Below are 16,667 nucleotides of genomic sequence, written 5' to 3'. Positions count from 1 at the left end.
AGGTAAGAAAATTGTTATGGATAACATCATTCTCTAGATGAGGAAACTGAGCCCCAGAAAGCTGGATTCATCTCATCTAAGAAACTACCCCTGAATTCCTCTACCTTAAAGGAAATTTTTTTTCTCCCTAAATTTTCCTAGTGCACTTTCAAGTGGTCAAAAAGCATTTGCTAAGTACTTACTATGTGCCAGGCACTGTGCCAAGGGCTGGAGAGACAAATGCAAGCAAAAAGAAAGACAATCCATGCCCTCAAGAAGCTTATGTTCTAATGGGGGAAAGACAGCATGTAAGAAGAAGCTGAAAAGTGTCAGAAGCAAAGTCAGGACAGGACTGAAAGCTGGCTGGCTTGGGTACTTCCTCAAAATGGAGGTTCTCAAGATGCACTCACTGAAAGGAGGAGGGAATCCTAGGGTAGAGGGAAGTTCCAGAGTGAGGAGACAGCTAGGGCATGGTGGTGAAATCTGGAGTCAGAGGTACAGCCAGGAAAGGCATGAAGGATGGCTGACCTGGGCCCTTCCTCAAAATGGAGGTTCCAGGAGGAATTCACCAAAGAGAGGAGAGAACCCTAGATGCGGAGGGATGTTCCAGGCTGAGAAGATCACAGAAACTGAGGGAACTTCCAGGGTGAGAAGATAGCTGATGCATGGGGGTAAAGTCTAGAAGGCCAGTCACTTGTAACCCTCTTTTGCCTTTATCACATTCAGCTATGAGTTACACTTATTTGTGTACATGTCTTTCCCTACTATGAGACTTCTCCTACTACTCCTTCAGTAAAACATAAGCTCCTTAGAGCAGGGACTATTTGAATTATTTCTTTGTATTTCCTAAGCTGCCACAGGGCCTGCTGTGTGGCTGATGTTTCAACTTGCTTGAATTGAATTAAATTGAGAGTAGGCTCTGTGTCATATTGACCTGTATACCCATCCCCACTTTCAGCACCTAGCACACCTCACATAGGGTAGACTTTTACTGATAAAGTTTGATGAGTTTAATTGAACTGAAATTAATTGAATGCCATGAAGGCACCTACAAACCATGACACAGGGACCTCTCAAACTGGACATTCACCTGGCAGCTGAGGGGTTTTTTTCCCTCCCAATGTAAGGTGGGGGGGTTGGGCAGAGAGAACAGAATGAATGCTAGAATAGAAAGAAAAAGAAAACATTGGATTTTCCCAGTTTGAGTTGACCTTAGCTTATGTTTTTGTTTTAATTTATATGCTTGTATGTGAAAGAGATGTTTCTAATTTATTAGTTTTTTAATGGTCCAGATGTGTTCAACAAATACATTTACTACATGGGATGCATTTCATTTTGGTTTATTTGAAGTACTGTGAACATATGTTGAATGTCTTAAATCATCTGATAGAACAGTATCCTTCTCACACAGAGAGACCATCTGACATCAGAACGTATTTTCTTCCAATGTACTCCATTGCTTGGGTTGGGTCTACAGGATGTATACACAGGGCAGGTGCATGAGAGGAAGTGTACACCTAAAAGCAGGTCATTCATTTCTCTCAGCTGGGGAAGGTGAGAGTAAGCTGTGATCCATTCCCTCAGGCACACTGAAACAGCTTCATTGTGTCCTTAATGTGGGGAACTTTCAGCAGCCCCCCAAATAAATACAGAACCCTTCTTCCCTCTTCCCTTGGATGGACCAATATGTACTTAATGGTTTCTCTTCCCAATCCTTTAATAAGTGTGTATGTAGGATCTATGGTATCTGTGGCAGTGCAAAAGAACAGCTGTCTAGAATGCTCTGTTAAGTGCAGTCTAGTCGAGAAGCATTTATTAAGTGCCTGCTATCTGCCAGGCATATTAAAACTACATCCCAAGCCACAAAATTCTATAAATTATTTCATGTGATACATCACAGCCTTGAGTTGAATAGTACAAATATTATCCAGTCCAACAATCCTATCTAACAAGTATTTTAAAAGTACCTACTACGTGCTGGACACTGTACTAGGTACTAGACAGAGAGAGAAAGAGAGAGAGAGAGAGAGAGAGAGAGAGAGAGAGAGAGAGAGAGAGAGAGATACGAATGTAGTTAAATGGATAAATAAACAGATAAGTGAATGAAGAGAGAAAGAGATGAATGTAGGTGAATGGATAAATAGATAAACAGATAGACAAGTGAGTAGGTGAATGGATAAATAAACATACAGATAAATGAATGAATGTAGGTTAGTGGATAAATGAAGAAATGAACAGAGAGAGAGAGAGAGAGAGAGAGAGAGAGAGAGAGAGAAATCCTGCTCTCAAAAAGCTTATATTCTGCTGGGGGAATATGACAAACAAACACATAAATCCATCATTTGAGTTAACCTATTTCAGCAGACTGATGGGGAGGATCATCTCCTGTCTCTTCTCTCAGCAAAGAGGTGGTGGACTTGAGGTATGAAATAGGACGTCCGTTTTCAGACATGGCCAATGTGTTATTTGTTTTACTCAATAATGCTTACTTGTTAAAAAAAAATATAACTCTAATGTTAATGATGGGGACAGAGGGTGGTTGGGGTCAGTGGAAAGTAACAATGACATTTTAAAAAGAGCACCAATAAAACATCATCAAAAAGCATGCTTTTGATAAATGCATCAAACCCTAGAATAGTATTTCAAGTGCCTAGTAAGAGCCATAGTCAATGACATCTGCCTCACCAACCAAAGAGAAAAAAAAAACAAAATTATTGAAGATCATGAATTGTACAGATGCTAATATACAATTAGAAGGACAACTTATCGAGTTGGCCCATAGTACATCTTTCTTGGATGGACTCTAGAGATGGACAATGAATTAAGCCCAGAATTGAATATGAGAATCATAGAATTTGAGAGTTGGAAGGAGCCTTAGCAGCCATCTAGATCAACTCATACTCTATAAAAGAAACCCAACCATAATGTAGTCAACTACTGGTCCTCCAGCCTCTCCTGGGACAAGTCCAAGAAATGGAGCCTCATCACCTCTCCAGGTAGCCCTTTCTTACATTGGGGTAACTTAGAAAATCAGATGGCACTTTCAATAAAACTAAGCTTCTCCCTAAAACAAGGGTCCATCTTTTTGACACCATCATCTTTCCAGGTGCTATATGGTTGTGAATAATGGAACACTACAGTTTGGGGGAGGAAAAATCACAATTGCAAATGATACAATGCAAGAGAAGCAGAGGGCTAGTGGACCTAAGTGGGCTGCTTTATCTTACTAGTGATAACTTGTGCACGTGAAGGGCAATGAAAGGCATCGTTAATGACATGTAAAATTAGAGAAGTAGGTAAAGCTGGGTAAGTCATAGCAATGAGGAATAACAGACTAAGTGTTACACCAATACCCATGATATTTTAAAAGACATAAAAGAAGGCCTCAGTGTGGGCTTTGGCATCTCAGCCTCTGCCTGTCCTTGTACCCCTCCATTACAGTTTAGGATGACCTAGCTCATGAAGGAGAAAACCAACCAGAGTGGTCCAGATGGAGATTGATTCCTCTGTCCGGATTGTTGAAGGCAGCTGAGTTTCATGATCAAGCCACATTCTCAGCAGCAGGAGGACTTCTAACCCACCTCCTCATCAAATGTCCACCAGTCAGGGTTGATTTCCACTTGTCAGATGCGTTCCTTTTCACAAAGGTATTTAAGACATTCAGTGTCTCCACTGGGGATCTTTGGTTACCCAGAAAAACCACTGACCATCAATTTACCAATTGCTGGCTAGCCTAATTAACACACTGATTATTAATGACCTAGAAACTCTGTCTCTTGGGTTTGTTCATTCATCACACAGAGGATTTATGGAACAATATCACAGGAATCACACAGGATAAGAGGGCACAGATAGGTTGCTTTGGAGGAGACAGCAATATAACATGTAACCATAACAACTAGTTCTAGATAACACTTTACCTACATTATCTCATTTGATCTTCTCAACAGCCCTGTGAGGCAGGTACTATTATCATCCTCATCTGCAAGACGAGGAACCAGAGGCTGAAGAAGAGTGATTTTCTGAGGCAACATTGGCACTCAGGTCTTCCTGAGCCCAAGTCCAGCACTCTATTCATTGTGCCACCTTGCTGATCTGAAATATATTGAGGTAAAAAGTTTCCAAAACAAGGGAGATGGAGGGAGGTATGGCATGATAGAAAGAGCATTACATTTTGAAGTCAGAAAATCTGGGTTTGAATCCTGATCTTCCACTAACTACTGGTATGACATTTGGAAAGTCAGTTAAGTTCTCTGGGTCTTGTTTTCCTCATTTGTAAAATGAGGGGTTTGGACTAGAAGAGCTATGGTCTCTTCTAGGGACTCTACCTCTGGGCGCCTGTGACTCCATTGTGTCTGCCCTGGCCAGACCACATATGGAGCTATTCTATTCAGTCCTGGGTATCACATTTTAGAAAAGATGTTGAAAAGCTCTGGAGAGCAGACAAATCTTAAAGAGGGTAAGTTGCAGAGGAAAAAATTTGACCAAGTGTGGCATGTCCAAAGGAAGATGACCATGATGGCGAGCAGCCTGGAAACCATATGGTAGAAGAAGACACTGTTACACAGGGCAAAGAATACTGACTCTGGCCAGAGGACTTAGGATCATATTCCACTTCTAAGGTTTACAACTTGTTTGATCTTAGGCAAATCACTCAAATTCAGCTTCCTCAACTTTTTTTAAAAATTCATTTATTTTTAGTTTTCAACATTTACTTCCACAAGATTTTGAGTTTCAAATTTTCATCTTGCCCCTCCCCCCACTTCAAGATGGCATGCATTCTGAATATCCCTTCCCCTAGTCTGCCTTCCCTTCTATCTCTCCCCCCCTTCTCTTATCCCCTTCCCCTTCTACTACTTCCTCAACTTTAGATGAAAGGGGTGGGTCCAGTGGCCTCTGAAATCCTTTCACCTCTACATTGACCAATCCTTCTGGCTGAAGGAGCTGGGGATGTTTAGCCAAGAGAGGAGACTTTAAGGAAAATGGCATCAAGTACATGCTTCAATCAGTCTTTACTCAATCGACAAGCATTTATTAAGCACCTGCTATGCACCAAGCACTGTGTTAGGTGCTGGGGATTCAAACAGAAAGAGTGAGACAGCCTCTACCCTCAAGATGCCTCCATTCTATCAGGGGAGACAATATATAGAAGTATGTACAGAATAAAGCATATACAAACTACAGAATAAAGATGAAATAAATACAAGTTAGGGAGGGAGGATTGTAGCAATCATTCACCAAGCACTTATTAAGTGTTTACTGTGTGTTCTAGGACAGCAGTTGTCTGGCCTAGCCCCCCTCACTCTGACACAGCTTTCTCTTCCCCAAGCAAGCCCCACTCCTCAACAACTTTGGGGCCCATCTTCCCTGCTGGCTTCCCCATATCACAAATCCTGATTGGCTCCAGCTTTTCTGATGCAGCTTCCTGTCCTGAGATAATAAAAAGCCTGAGCCACGGCGACTCCCAGACACATGGAGATGAGGCATCACCTCTAGAGCATCTTTATCCCTGCTGTCTATCCTTGCTGTGTTAGAGCAAAGTAAGCCTCCTTTGTTAAATGATCAGCGACTTCCGAGTTCCTTGTTTCATCCCAATATGGAACCTGAACTAAGAAAGAATTGGCATTAGAGTCCTACCTACAACATCCTTGGTCAGGCACTGTGCTAAGCACCACAGAAACAATAAAAGATAAAATCCCATTAGAGATATCCAATAGGCAGTTGGAGATGCAATATCGGAGGTCAGGATTGGGGTTAGGACTGGATAATAAATACAGTTTAGCTTATAAGATAATGGGAGATTAGAGGTCAAAAGAGAGGCTGGGACTAGATCAGTACATCGGAGCATCAAATGTGTAACGATGATTGAATCTGTGGGTGTGGAGTCAGGAGAACGAGTTCAAATGTGACCTCAGACATGTAACTTTGGGCAAGTCACTTAGTTTCTGTTTGTCTCAGTTTCCTCATCTGTAAAATGGGGATAATAATAGCACTTACCTCCCAAGACTGTTGTGAAGATTAAATGAGATAATAATTGTAAAGGGCACAGCACAGTGCTCGGCACGTAGTGGATGCTTACCAACTGCTTGTTTCTTTCCTTCTCTTTTTCTCCTATAAAAACTTGATCCTGCCTAGCCATACCAGATCTTAGATTGTATTATAAAGCAGCAATAATCATCAAAACTACTTGGTACTGCCTAAGAAATAGAGTGGTGGATCAGTGGATTAGGTTAGGTATACAAGACACAGCAGTCAATGACTATACTAATCTACTGTTTGATAAGCCCAAAGACTCCAGCTTCTGGGATAAGAACTCACAATTTGACAAAAACTGCTGGGAAAACTGGAAAAGAGTATGGCAGAAACTGGGCATGGATCAACATCTTATACCATATACCAGAATAAAGTCAAAATGGGCACACGATTTAGATATAAAGGCTGATACTATAAGCAAACTGGGAGAGCAAGGAATAGTTTACCTGTCAGATGTATGGAGAACAAAAGAATTTATGACCAAACAAGAAATAAAGAACATTATAAAATGCAGAATGGCTAATTTTGATTACATTAAATTGAAAAGGTTTTGCACAAACAAAGCCAATGCAACAGAGATTGGGGGGAAGTAGAAAATTGGGAAAGAATTTTTATAACCAGTGTCTCTGATGAAGTCCTTATTTCTAAAATATATAGAGAACTGGGTCAAATTTATAAGAATACAAGTCGTTCCTCAATTGATAAATGGTCAAAAGATATGAACAAGCAGTTTTCAGATGAAGAAACTAAAGCTATCTATAATCATATGAAAAAATGCTCTAAATCACTATTGATTAAAGAAATATAAATCAAAATGACTCTTAGGTACCATATCACACCTATCAGATTGGCTAACATGACAAAACAGGAAAATGATAAATGCTGGAGAAGATGTGGGAAAATTGGAACACTAATGCCTTGTTGGTGGAGTTGTGAACTGATCCAACCATTCTGGAGAGCAATTTGGAACTATGCCCAAAGGGCTATAAAACTGTGCATACCCTTTGACCCAGCAATACCACTTCTAGGGCTGTATCCCGAAGAGATCATAAAAATGGGAAAAGGACCCACATGTACAAAAATATTTATAGCAGCTCTTTTTGTGGTGGCCAAGAATTAGAAACTGAAGTAATGCCCATCAACTGGGAAATAGCTGAACAAATTGCAGTATATGAATATAATGAAACACTGTTGTGCTATAAGAAACAATGAGTAAGCAGATTTCAGAAAAACCTGGAAAAACTTATATGAACTGATGCAGAGTGAAATGAGCAGAACCAGAAGAACACTGGAATGTTGATAGACTTAGACCTTCTCAGCAATGCAAGAATCTAAAACATCTCCAAAAGTCTCATGCTGGAAAATGTTATCCGCATCCAGACAAAGAACTATGGAGTCTGAATGCAGATTGAAGCATACTATTTGTTCTCTTTTTTGTTATTGTTTTGTTTTGTTTCTTCTTTCTCATGGTTCCTCCCATTCATTCTAATGTGAAAATATGTTTAATAAAAATGTATAAGTAGAGACTATATCAGATTGCATGCCATCTTGGGGAGGGGGAAGAGGAAAGAGGCAGAGAAAATGTAAAACTCAAAAGCTTTTGGAAATGAATGTTGAAAACTAAAAATAAAGTAATTAATTTTAAAATTAAAAATTAAAAAAAATTAAAGACTTGATCATTTTTCCCATAAGAAAATTTCCTATTTGCCTCCTTTTTGGGCCTCCCCAGACTTTATAGTAAAGAATACATTTAAAAATACAGCAAACCTCCATTTGTGATAATGGGGGGGTGGGAAGGGGTTGTTGCACGCTTCATGAAATGTAAGTTTGTTAAGCAAATTAATGGTGTAAAGAAGATTCCTATCTTACTTAAGAGGGAAAAAGCTTTTCAAACACTTGAGAAAGTGGCATAAAGATTCGCTTTTCCATCAGGCTTTGAGGTTTACTAAGCACTTGTTTCACAACAATCCTCAGGGAATTTTATCACCCCCGTTTTACAGATGAAATAACTAAAACTAACAGCTACATGGGAAGTGATTTTCCCAATGTCACTAACTTCTGATTATGAACCAAGAACTTCTAACTTAGAGCTTTTCCCATTATTTTGTTTTTGTTGCTGTTCATTATTTTTCAGTCATGTCCTACTCTCTGTGACCTATTTAGGGTTTTCTTGGCAAAGATGCTGGAGTGGTTTGCCATTTCCTTCTCCAGCTCACTTTACAGAGGTAAACAGAATTACCCAGGGTCACACAGCTAGTAAGTTCCTGAAGTCAGATTTGAACTCAAGAAGAAAAGTTTATCTGACTCCAGGCCTGGCACTTTTCCCATTATACCAGGGCTATTGCCAGTCATCTTGACTTATATCTTGCCACTGGATGAGATGGCTCTGGAGGACACAGTTAGGCTGATGATTTTGAGCAACTCTTCTAACTTAAATCCAATCCACTCGCAAATCGAGACATAGCCCTCTGGATGTCATTGGTCCTCTTCAAAACGAAGGCCAAACAACAATAACACTTGAGAAATATCAAATAAAATTTGAACACCTGAGTCATTTGTATCCTCTGCATTTTTTTGGTAGGGTGAAAAGGTTATTTTCTGCCCAACTCTCATTTACTACTTCCAAGTGTTTGAAAAGGAATGACAGACCCTGGTACTCACTTTCATGAAAGCATAAGCTAGAGCATATTTGTAGATTTCTTAGAGCAAATTCTAAGTGGAGACACATAAGTAGAAAAAAAATTACTCCCTAGGATCAGCCCTTAAGATCAGAGCTGGTCCATGTGAGCTCAGGGCTTGTGGGACTTTGGGCTATGGATTGCATTTTGGTACAGTAGAATGTCAGCTCCTTGAAGGCAAGGACTGATTAATTTTTGCCTTTGCATTCTCAGTGCCTGGCATACAGTAGATTTTTATTAAATGCATATCAAATTGAAATGCTTTTTGAATCACTATTTATTCAAATCCACATTGGCAAGGTCTGAAAACCTGAGAGTTTGAGGAGGAAAGGAAGGAAGGAAGAAAGGAAGGAAGGAAGGAAGGAAGGAAGGAAGGAAGGAAGGAAGGAAGGAAGGAAGGAAGGAAGGAAGGAAGGAAGGAAGGAAGAAGAAGGAAGGAAGGAAGGAAGGAGGAGAAGAAGGAAGGAAGGAAGGAAGGAAGGAGGAAGGAAGGAAGGAAGAAGGAAGGAAGGAAAGAAGGAAGGAAGGAAGGAAGGAAGGAGGAAGGAAGGAAGGAAGGAAGGAAGGAAGGAGAGGAAGGAGGAAGGAAGGAAGGAAGGAAGGAAGGAAGGGAGGGAGGGAGGAAGGGAGGGAGGGAGGAAGGGAGGGAGGGAGGAGGGAGGGAGGGGAGGGAGGAAGGAAGGAAGGAAGGAAGGGAGAAAGGGAGGAAAGAAGGGAGGAAGGGAGGAAGTGTGACATTTAAAAAGTTTGTGAGACATAATGTCTGGGTAATTAGTCATTTTATTAATAATGCCAGCATGGCTCACAGTTTATATGCCCTTGGAACAGCAGGTGTTCCTGAGGATGGCAATAAACTGTGATTGGTTAACAATTAATGAGAGAATGAATATTATAATGAGGGGCTGAGCTATATTCCAATGAGGGTCTTGGGGGTACATGACTTGGATCATCCAAATCTTGGTCAAAGAGACTCATCAATTCCTATATCACCTATCTGACAAAAGAGAGAATCCACATTTTCACATACCTGTCTGAATAAATACAATGAGCAGGAATCCTCCCATTAGCCTAAACTTAGATTTTTTTTTTTTTGCTGTCTGATTAGATCTTAGATGGGATAAGCTGGAGCAAGATTTCCCATGCTGGTTGATTTCTAGATGAGGAAGAAGAAAAAAAGAAAAACCCTGATCCTGATTCAATAATTAGTTATTAATAAAGAGAGAAATAATCATTTTGGAAGGAAAGAAGGGAGAGTGGAAGGGAGGGAGGGAGGAAGGAAGGAAGGAAGGAAGGAAGGAAGGAAGGAAGGAAGGAAGGAAGGAAGGAAGGAAGGAAGGAAGGGAAAAGCACTTATTAAATACTTACCATGTGCAAAGTACCATGCTGGAAATACAAATAGAAAAGCTAATCATTTCCTGACCTCCAGGAATTCACCTTTTAATAAGAGGGGAAAACAAATATAAGAACATTCAACTTTTGGATGAAAGGAAAGGCCTGGTGGACCTCAGTGTGCAGAGAGTATCTGGCAAGGCCCAGCAAGTTAAAGAATACTGAACGGGGCAGATGGTGAAGCCAAGTGGTTTGGAAAGTGAAGTGTCAGGGCAGATGATGAAGCCCAGTGGTCTCTTGACTATCACCACCACCCCAGAGGAGGACTTAGGGAAGAACCCCTTATCTCAAGGTCTTTATTTCAGGTGTCATATCGTGGTTCCTGCTTTCTTAATCATTTCAGCCCTAGCATCCTCCTAGTGGTGGTCCCCTTCTCCAAGAGGAGGAGATTCAGTAGTTCCCAAACTAGTCAACTCAGTAGGTTGCCACCAAGGATAAGAATACTTTCATTAGAAAACTGAGAAAAATCTTGCAGAGTCCCAACACTTGACAGATGGGAAAAGAGAGAATTTGAATTTGTACTTGTGACTCATTGGGATCCAGTCTGTTATTTTATAACTATCTCTAAGCTCCTAGTTTTTAATTGAGGAAAGAAAAATATTACTCTTCTTTAGGGGAAAACATGATTCTATTATTCTGAGTTTTTGTTAATTCACATTGGGTTTACTCTCAGATTTTATTATTTTCAGTTTCCTAGCTAATGGAGGAACAAGTTAATTGTGACCAGAAGCTGGATGTGAGAATTAGCTCCCAACAGGCACAAAGAATAATCGTTTGCCTCATTTATTAATCAGATGGCCTTGAGAAGGAATTCAGGCTCCTGGGATGTTATACACCTGTATTTGTAATAATAACAACATTAAATCATATTTTATGTGTCCCTGTACACATTATAAAACACTGTCTTCACAACAGCTCTGAGAAAAAAATAGCATGGGTGTTATCATCTCCATTTTTATAGAGTAGGAAATTTATTTTATAGAAGCAGCTCTGGGATTCCAACCCAGGGTATCTGATACCATGTCCAGCATATTCTCCACCACACCAGGTCATGTGTGGACAGAGACACAGAATGATAATAATAACAACAACAATGACAACATATTTACATAGCATTTACTATGCGCTGGGCACTATGTTAATTAAGCACTTTACAAATATTACCTCATTTGATCCTCACAACAATCCTGGGAGTAGGTGCTACTATTTACAGACAAGGAAACTGAGACAAACAAAGGCTAAGTAACTTGCCCAAGATCACACAGTTAGTGTCTAAGATCATATTTGAAAGCAAGCATTCTTTACTCCAGGACCAGAGCTCTGTCCATCATGTTACCTAGCTACCAGATAGACAGTTAAACAGACATAGAAAAAATAGATGGAGGTGAATGGATGGTAGACATGTAGAAATAGATATAGATAGACAGAGAGACAGATGGACAGATAGATAGATGAATGGATAGGTAGACAGACAGACAGATGGATAGACAGAGAGATGTTGTGCAGTCATTTCAGTTGTGTCTGACTCTGTGATCTCATTTGGGGTTTTCTTGACAAATATACTAGAGTGGTTTGCTTTTTTCTTCTCCAGCTCATTTTACAGATGAGGAAACTGAGGCAAATTGGGTTAAGTGACTTACCAGGGTCACACAGCTATTAAGTATCTGAGATCAAATTTGAATTAGGGTATTCCTGATTCCAGGCCAGTGCTCTATTCACTATGCAAAAATGATAGATAAGTTAGTCAACAAGCATTCGTTAAATCCCTTCTCTATCCCAGGCACTATGCTAGGTACTTGGAATACAAAGAATAGTAAAATAAACAGTAATTTTTTTAAAAAACAGCAGTAAAATAAAACCAAAAAAAATCCATCCAGAAGTTCACAGTCTAATGGGGGAGGCAACATACAAACAACCGTGTACAAACAAGATATATGCAGCATTAATGGGAGATAATCAACACACACACACACACACACACACACACACACAAAGGCGAGACAGAGAAGGCAGACAGATTTGTTTGTGTATGTACATGCATATACATATCTATTTCTTATTTCTGTTGTCACAGGCTGCTTCTTCAGCCCTGTTCTCCTCAGCATCAGATGAAGATGAAGTTTGAGACCTAAACAAAACATAAACAAATCCTTGGACCTGACATCCCACTCAGTTTAAACCTTGAGGTCTGACCCTTGATCTATTGTGGTTTGACAGAGTCCATGGCTATGAGAAACGGCCTTATCTTTTTGTTTCAGATAACGTTAAAAAATAAACACGTAACTAACTCTTCCCCGTAAAAATATCCTTCCTCTATCATTGAATAGTAGTCTGACTCCCCTTGTTTGTCTCCAGTGTGTTTCTGCACTTGCACTGTCCCAGCCCGAAGCTTCACAGACAATCCTTCCAACTCTCACCCCAGCCTCCGCCCCTGTCCAGGGTGACGGGCTCCAGGGTAAATGTGTGGGAGACTGGTAACTGAAGCTCAAGGTCCTCGTGAAAGGTCTCTCCTTCAGAATACAAAGACCTGTGTTAACTTGACGGTTTAATACCTAATACCCTGGCAGCCGTTTGGGTGTGGATGGAAAATGATTGGTTGCAGGCTGCTGGCATGGAAGATATTTATACCTGAAGGGATTAGTTGAAAGAATGTTGGTACCAAGCTCCGGGATCAGAGACTCAGCACAGAAAAGCCCCAGGAGGAGCGATCCATTCCCTTCTCCCGACTTTGGGAAAGGTCGCTGTTGAGCCCTCGCAGTCTGATGAGCTCCTTTTTTCTTTTTAGGTGCCACAATCTCCTTTAGTAACCTTTGCTGTTCAAAAAACAAAAAACACAGAAAACCCGAAATCGGCAGATTAAGGCCATTTTATTTGTATAATCAGTCCACACCGTATCCTACTATATTTGTTAGTTCTGTTATGGTGCCCAGGGGGTGCTGTCATACATCGAGAATGGTTTTTTCCTTGCTTTTTTTTTTAATTCCTAGAATTTTAAAAACCACAGAACATTAGAATAGAAAGAAACTTTATAAAAGTATTTAGTGTCTTTAGAGTTTCTGCAATTGCATATTGCCTGGTTTCAAGGTTGTAGATATGGCTAAAAGTCCAATCCGGAACACTTAAGAAATGGACGGAGTGGGTGAAGTATGCTTAAAAGCAGGCACAGACTGGGCTCTGGAGCTAATATTTACATAGCCTTTGACGGTTTACAAAGCACTTTGCCATGACGGCTCTGTGAGGCAAGTGATATTATTATTCTCATTTTATAGCAGAGGAAACTGAAGGTGAGAGAGGCTGTGACTTACCCAAGCTCACACTGCTCACACATGCCTCAGGCAGTATTTGAACCCATGTCTTGTCTGACTCTTTTAAGTCCAGGACTTTCTCCACTATACTAACTGCCTCTAGGAGGTGCAGGAGGGCATTTCAAATGGAAAGCTTGGAGACAAGATCTGGTTTTAAATCTTATATCTAACTAGCTGCATGACCCTAGGCAAGTCATAAAATAATAATAATAATAATAATAATAACAATAACAATAATAAACATTTATGTAGCAGGAAAGGTTTTCAAATGTTACTTCATTTCATCTTTACAACAACCCCGGGGTGTAAATGCTATTTTTGTCCCCATTTTATAAATGAAAAAACTGAGGCAGACACAGTTAGTAAGTGTCTGAAGCTGGATTTGAACTCAGGTCTCCTTGACATGAAGTCCACATTGTACCACCCGGTTACCTTTCAATGTCCCCAGGCAACTTTCTAAAACTATAAACTGCTAATCTAATGCCAATCTACATTTGTAGAAGGAATTCCCTCACCAAAAGTGCCAGTGAAGTTATAGCTCCTAGACTAAAAAGATACAAAAAAAAAAAGGCTCAGACTTTGCAAACTTCAGATATGACCTCACCCTGTTTCTTCATTGAACACTTCCATGTCGATTAATTCTAACTTGATTACCTGGTAAAATGATTCCTAGGCCAGTTCCTATCTCAGCTCCTTCCTATGTTCCCACCACCTTCTTTCACAGAGATCATGACTTTGAACAAGTCTTTCCCAGGTGTTGCAAAAGAATAGGATTATTCCATATCAAGTTTTAAAGCAATGAAGTGTCCTATCACTGGCATATGATAGCCTTCTCATCCCTTGTTTGTTTACTGGCATTCTTCATTAAACATCTTTTTCAGTGAGGAAGATGTCATCTTGTTAAAGCTGAGAAAATGCAGGTTGAATAACTCCACTCTAAAGTGCTTCCAGGGATCAATAGAATAAGATCTCTACCTAGGAGCTTGAATAGACCTGTGCTTAAATGTCTCCTTATGGATTTAGGAAGAGTGTGATATCAGGCAGGTTCTTAGGATTTATTTATACGAAAAAAGACCTAACGATATAGAAAATCTGGCACAGAATCAGGCTGTATTCCTGACTCTCTAATTTTGGTCCAGATAGAGGCTCATGGGTTTGAATCTAGGTGGCATATAATTCAATTCCCCCCCCCTCTTATTTTAAGAATGAGGAAATGGAAATTTAGGAAGGCTGGGTGAGTTGTTTGACACACCCAAGAGCCAGGATTTGAACAAAAGTTTTCTGAGACCAGATCCAGAGCTCTGTGTTAACTGTGGAGGAAAAACCACCTTGTTATCAGAGGAATGTGCTGGTAGACTGAATTACTACCTCCATTCTATTGTAAACTAAATAACAAAAGGACTCAACTCCTTCCATCCTGTTTAGGCTGATTACACAAAGTCCAGATGCACAGGGGACTTTTTAGCTGAGAAGGACCCCACCAATGTTTCACCCAACTTGAAACCAGGAACTTTCCACACCGACTTCCTTATCCTGACAGTCTATATTCCACTAGTCCACTCAAATGCCTTGGAATGTAGACTTAGCTCTTCTCAGCAATGCAAGAATCTAAGACAACTCCAAAAGACTCATGATGGAAAATGCTATTCACATCCAGAAAAGAACTATGAAGTCTGAATGCAGATTGAAGCATGCTATTTGCTCTCACACTCGCTCTTTCTCTTTCTCTCTCTCTCTCTCTCTCTCTCTCTCTCTCTCTCTCTCTCTCTCTCTCTCTCTCTCTCTTTCTCTTTGTTTCTTCTTTCTTGTGGTTCCTCCCGTTGGTTCTAATTCTTCTTTACAACATGACTAATGTGAAAATATGTTTAATAGGAATGTATATGTATAGCCTATATCGCATTGCAAGCCATCTTGGAGAAGGGGAAGGGGAGGGAGGGGGAGAAAATTTGGAACTCAAAATCTGATGAAAGTGAATGTTGAAAACTAAAAATTAATTAATTAATTTTTTAAAATGCCTCAAGATGCTGCTGATCTGGTTGTGGACTCTAAGCTCCTCTAACATGAACACCCCATGCATCCCAATAACCTCTACCTTTCCAAGTGATCCCGGGGCTCAGGCAGAAATAATGGTTTATTTGTGGGTGTTGAAGACTTTACTATAAAACAAAAACAAAAAGAGACTTCACTATGCATGGGATACACATATGTATACATATACGTCTGCCAATGCACGTGCATGCACACCCTTTGTATCTTTCGGATTCATCTTTTGGAATTACCCCACAGTAATAGCTTCGGTGATTGGGGCTATTTTTACTTGACTCTTTTTTGTTTGTTTTTAAATCAAACTCACATTAATGCTTTGTATTTGGGTGAAGGCAATTTTGTTTTAAAATTCTAAGCAGGCCCAAAAAGCTTTATAAACAAGATTTGTGCCATTTGTGAGGTTGCTACCAACAAGCAAGTTTCCATACTATACAATGACAGTTATCTCTTCCATATCACAACTTTCTCCATTGTGGTTTTGATATATCTCAGGTCACCATAATAAATTAAATGAGAATTTTTGGGAAGCTTTGCAGATGCCATAGGTAACATGAAAAGGCCAGCAGGTGACACAGAGGTTTAGAAACTCAGAGATGCATAAAATTTGTGTGGGGGCATTGTGTAATATCAATGTATTTTATCTTTTAATATCACAATAATTCATATTTCTTCTCTGGTATGAAACGAAGGCCAAAAACTTTTACGTGGATTTTCCAGATCAAAGGGGTACTGTGCCCCTAACCCCTCTCCCTCCATGCAATATGGAAGGGATAACTGTACGTTTTTTAGTTTGGCTAATTCATTTTATTTGACCTTCAGTCTTGCTGACCCACTGGCAAGTGAATTATTCTATTAGATCAACCCCTTTCTGGGTGAGAAATCTCCCAACATGCTTCAACATGCTTTAATATGTATGATATATGCTAAATAGGAGAAAGATGTGTAGTGAAAAAAGGACTGAATTCAGAGTCAAAGGAGCTGGAGCAAACCACCATTAAATGCTTATATTATTTTAGGCAAGATAATTAGGCTCTCTCACCTGCTGTTTTTTTATCTGTAAATAAGAAAGTTTGACTTGAACTTTAATGTTCATCCCTCCAGATCTAAATCCTTTGAGACCCTCCCCTTCACGAACACACATGCACTTTTTTATGCTAAAAGTAAAACATTTGATGAGCTTGATTTCTTATGAAATTGATTAATGAATGCATGCTTCATACCAAAGTCTAATCGTTCA

This window comes from Phascolarctos cinereus, unplaced genomic scaffold (genome assembly GCF_003287225.1).
Source record: "Phascolarctos cinereus isolate Bilbo 61053 unplaced genomic scaffold, phaCin_HiC Scaffold_9;HRSCAF=440, whole genome shotgun sequence".
Classification (NCBI taxonomy): Eukaryota; Metazoa; Chordata; class Mammalia; order Diprotodontia; family Phascolarctidae; genus Phascolarctos; species Phascolarctos cinereus.
This window is presented reverse-complemented; position numbering follows the sequence as displayed.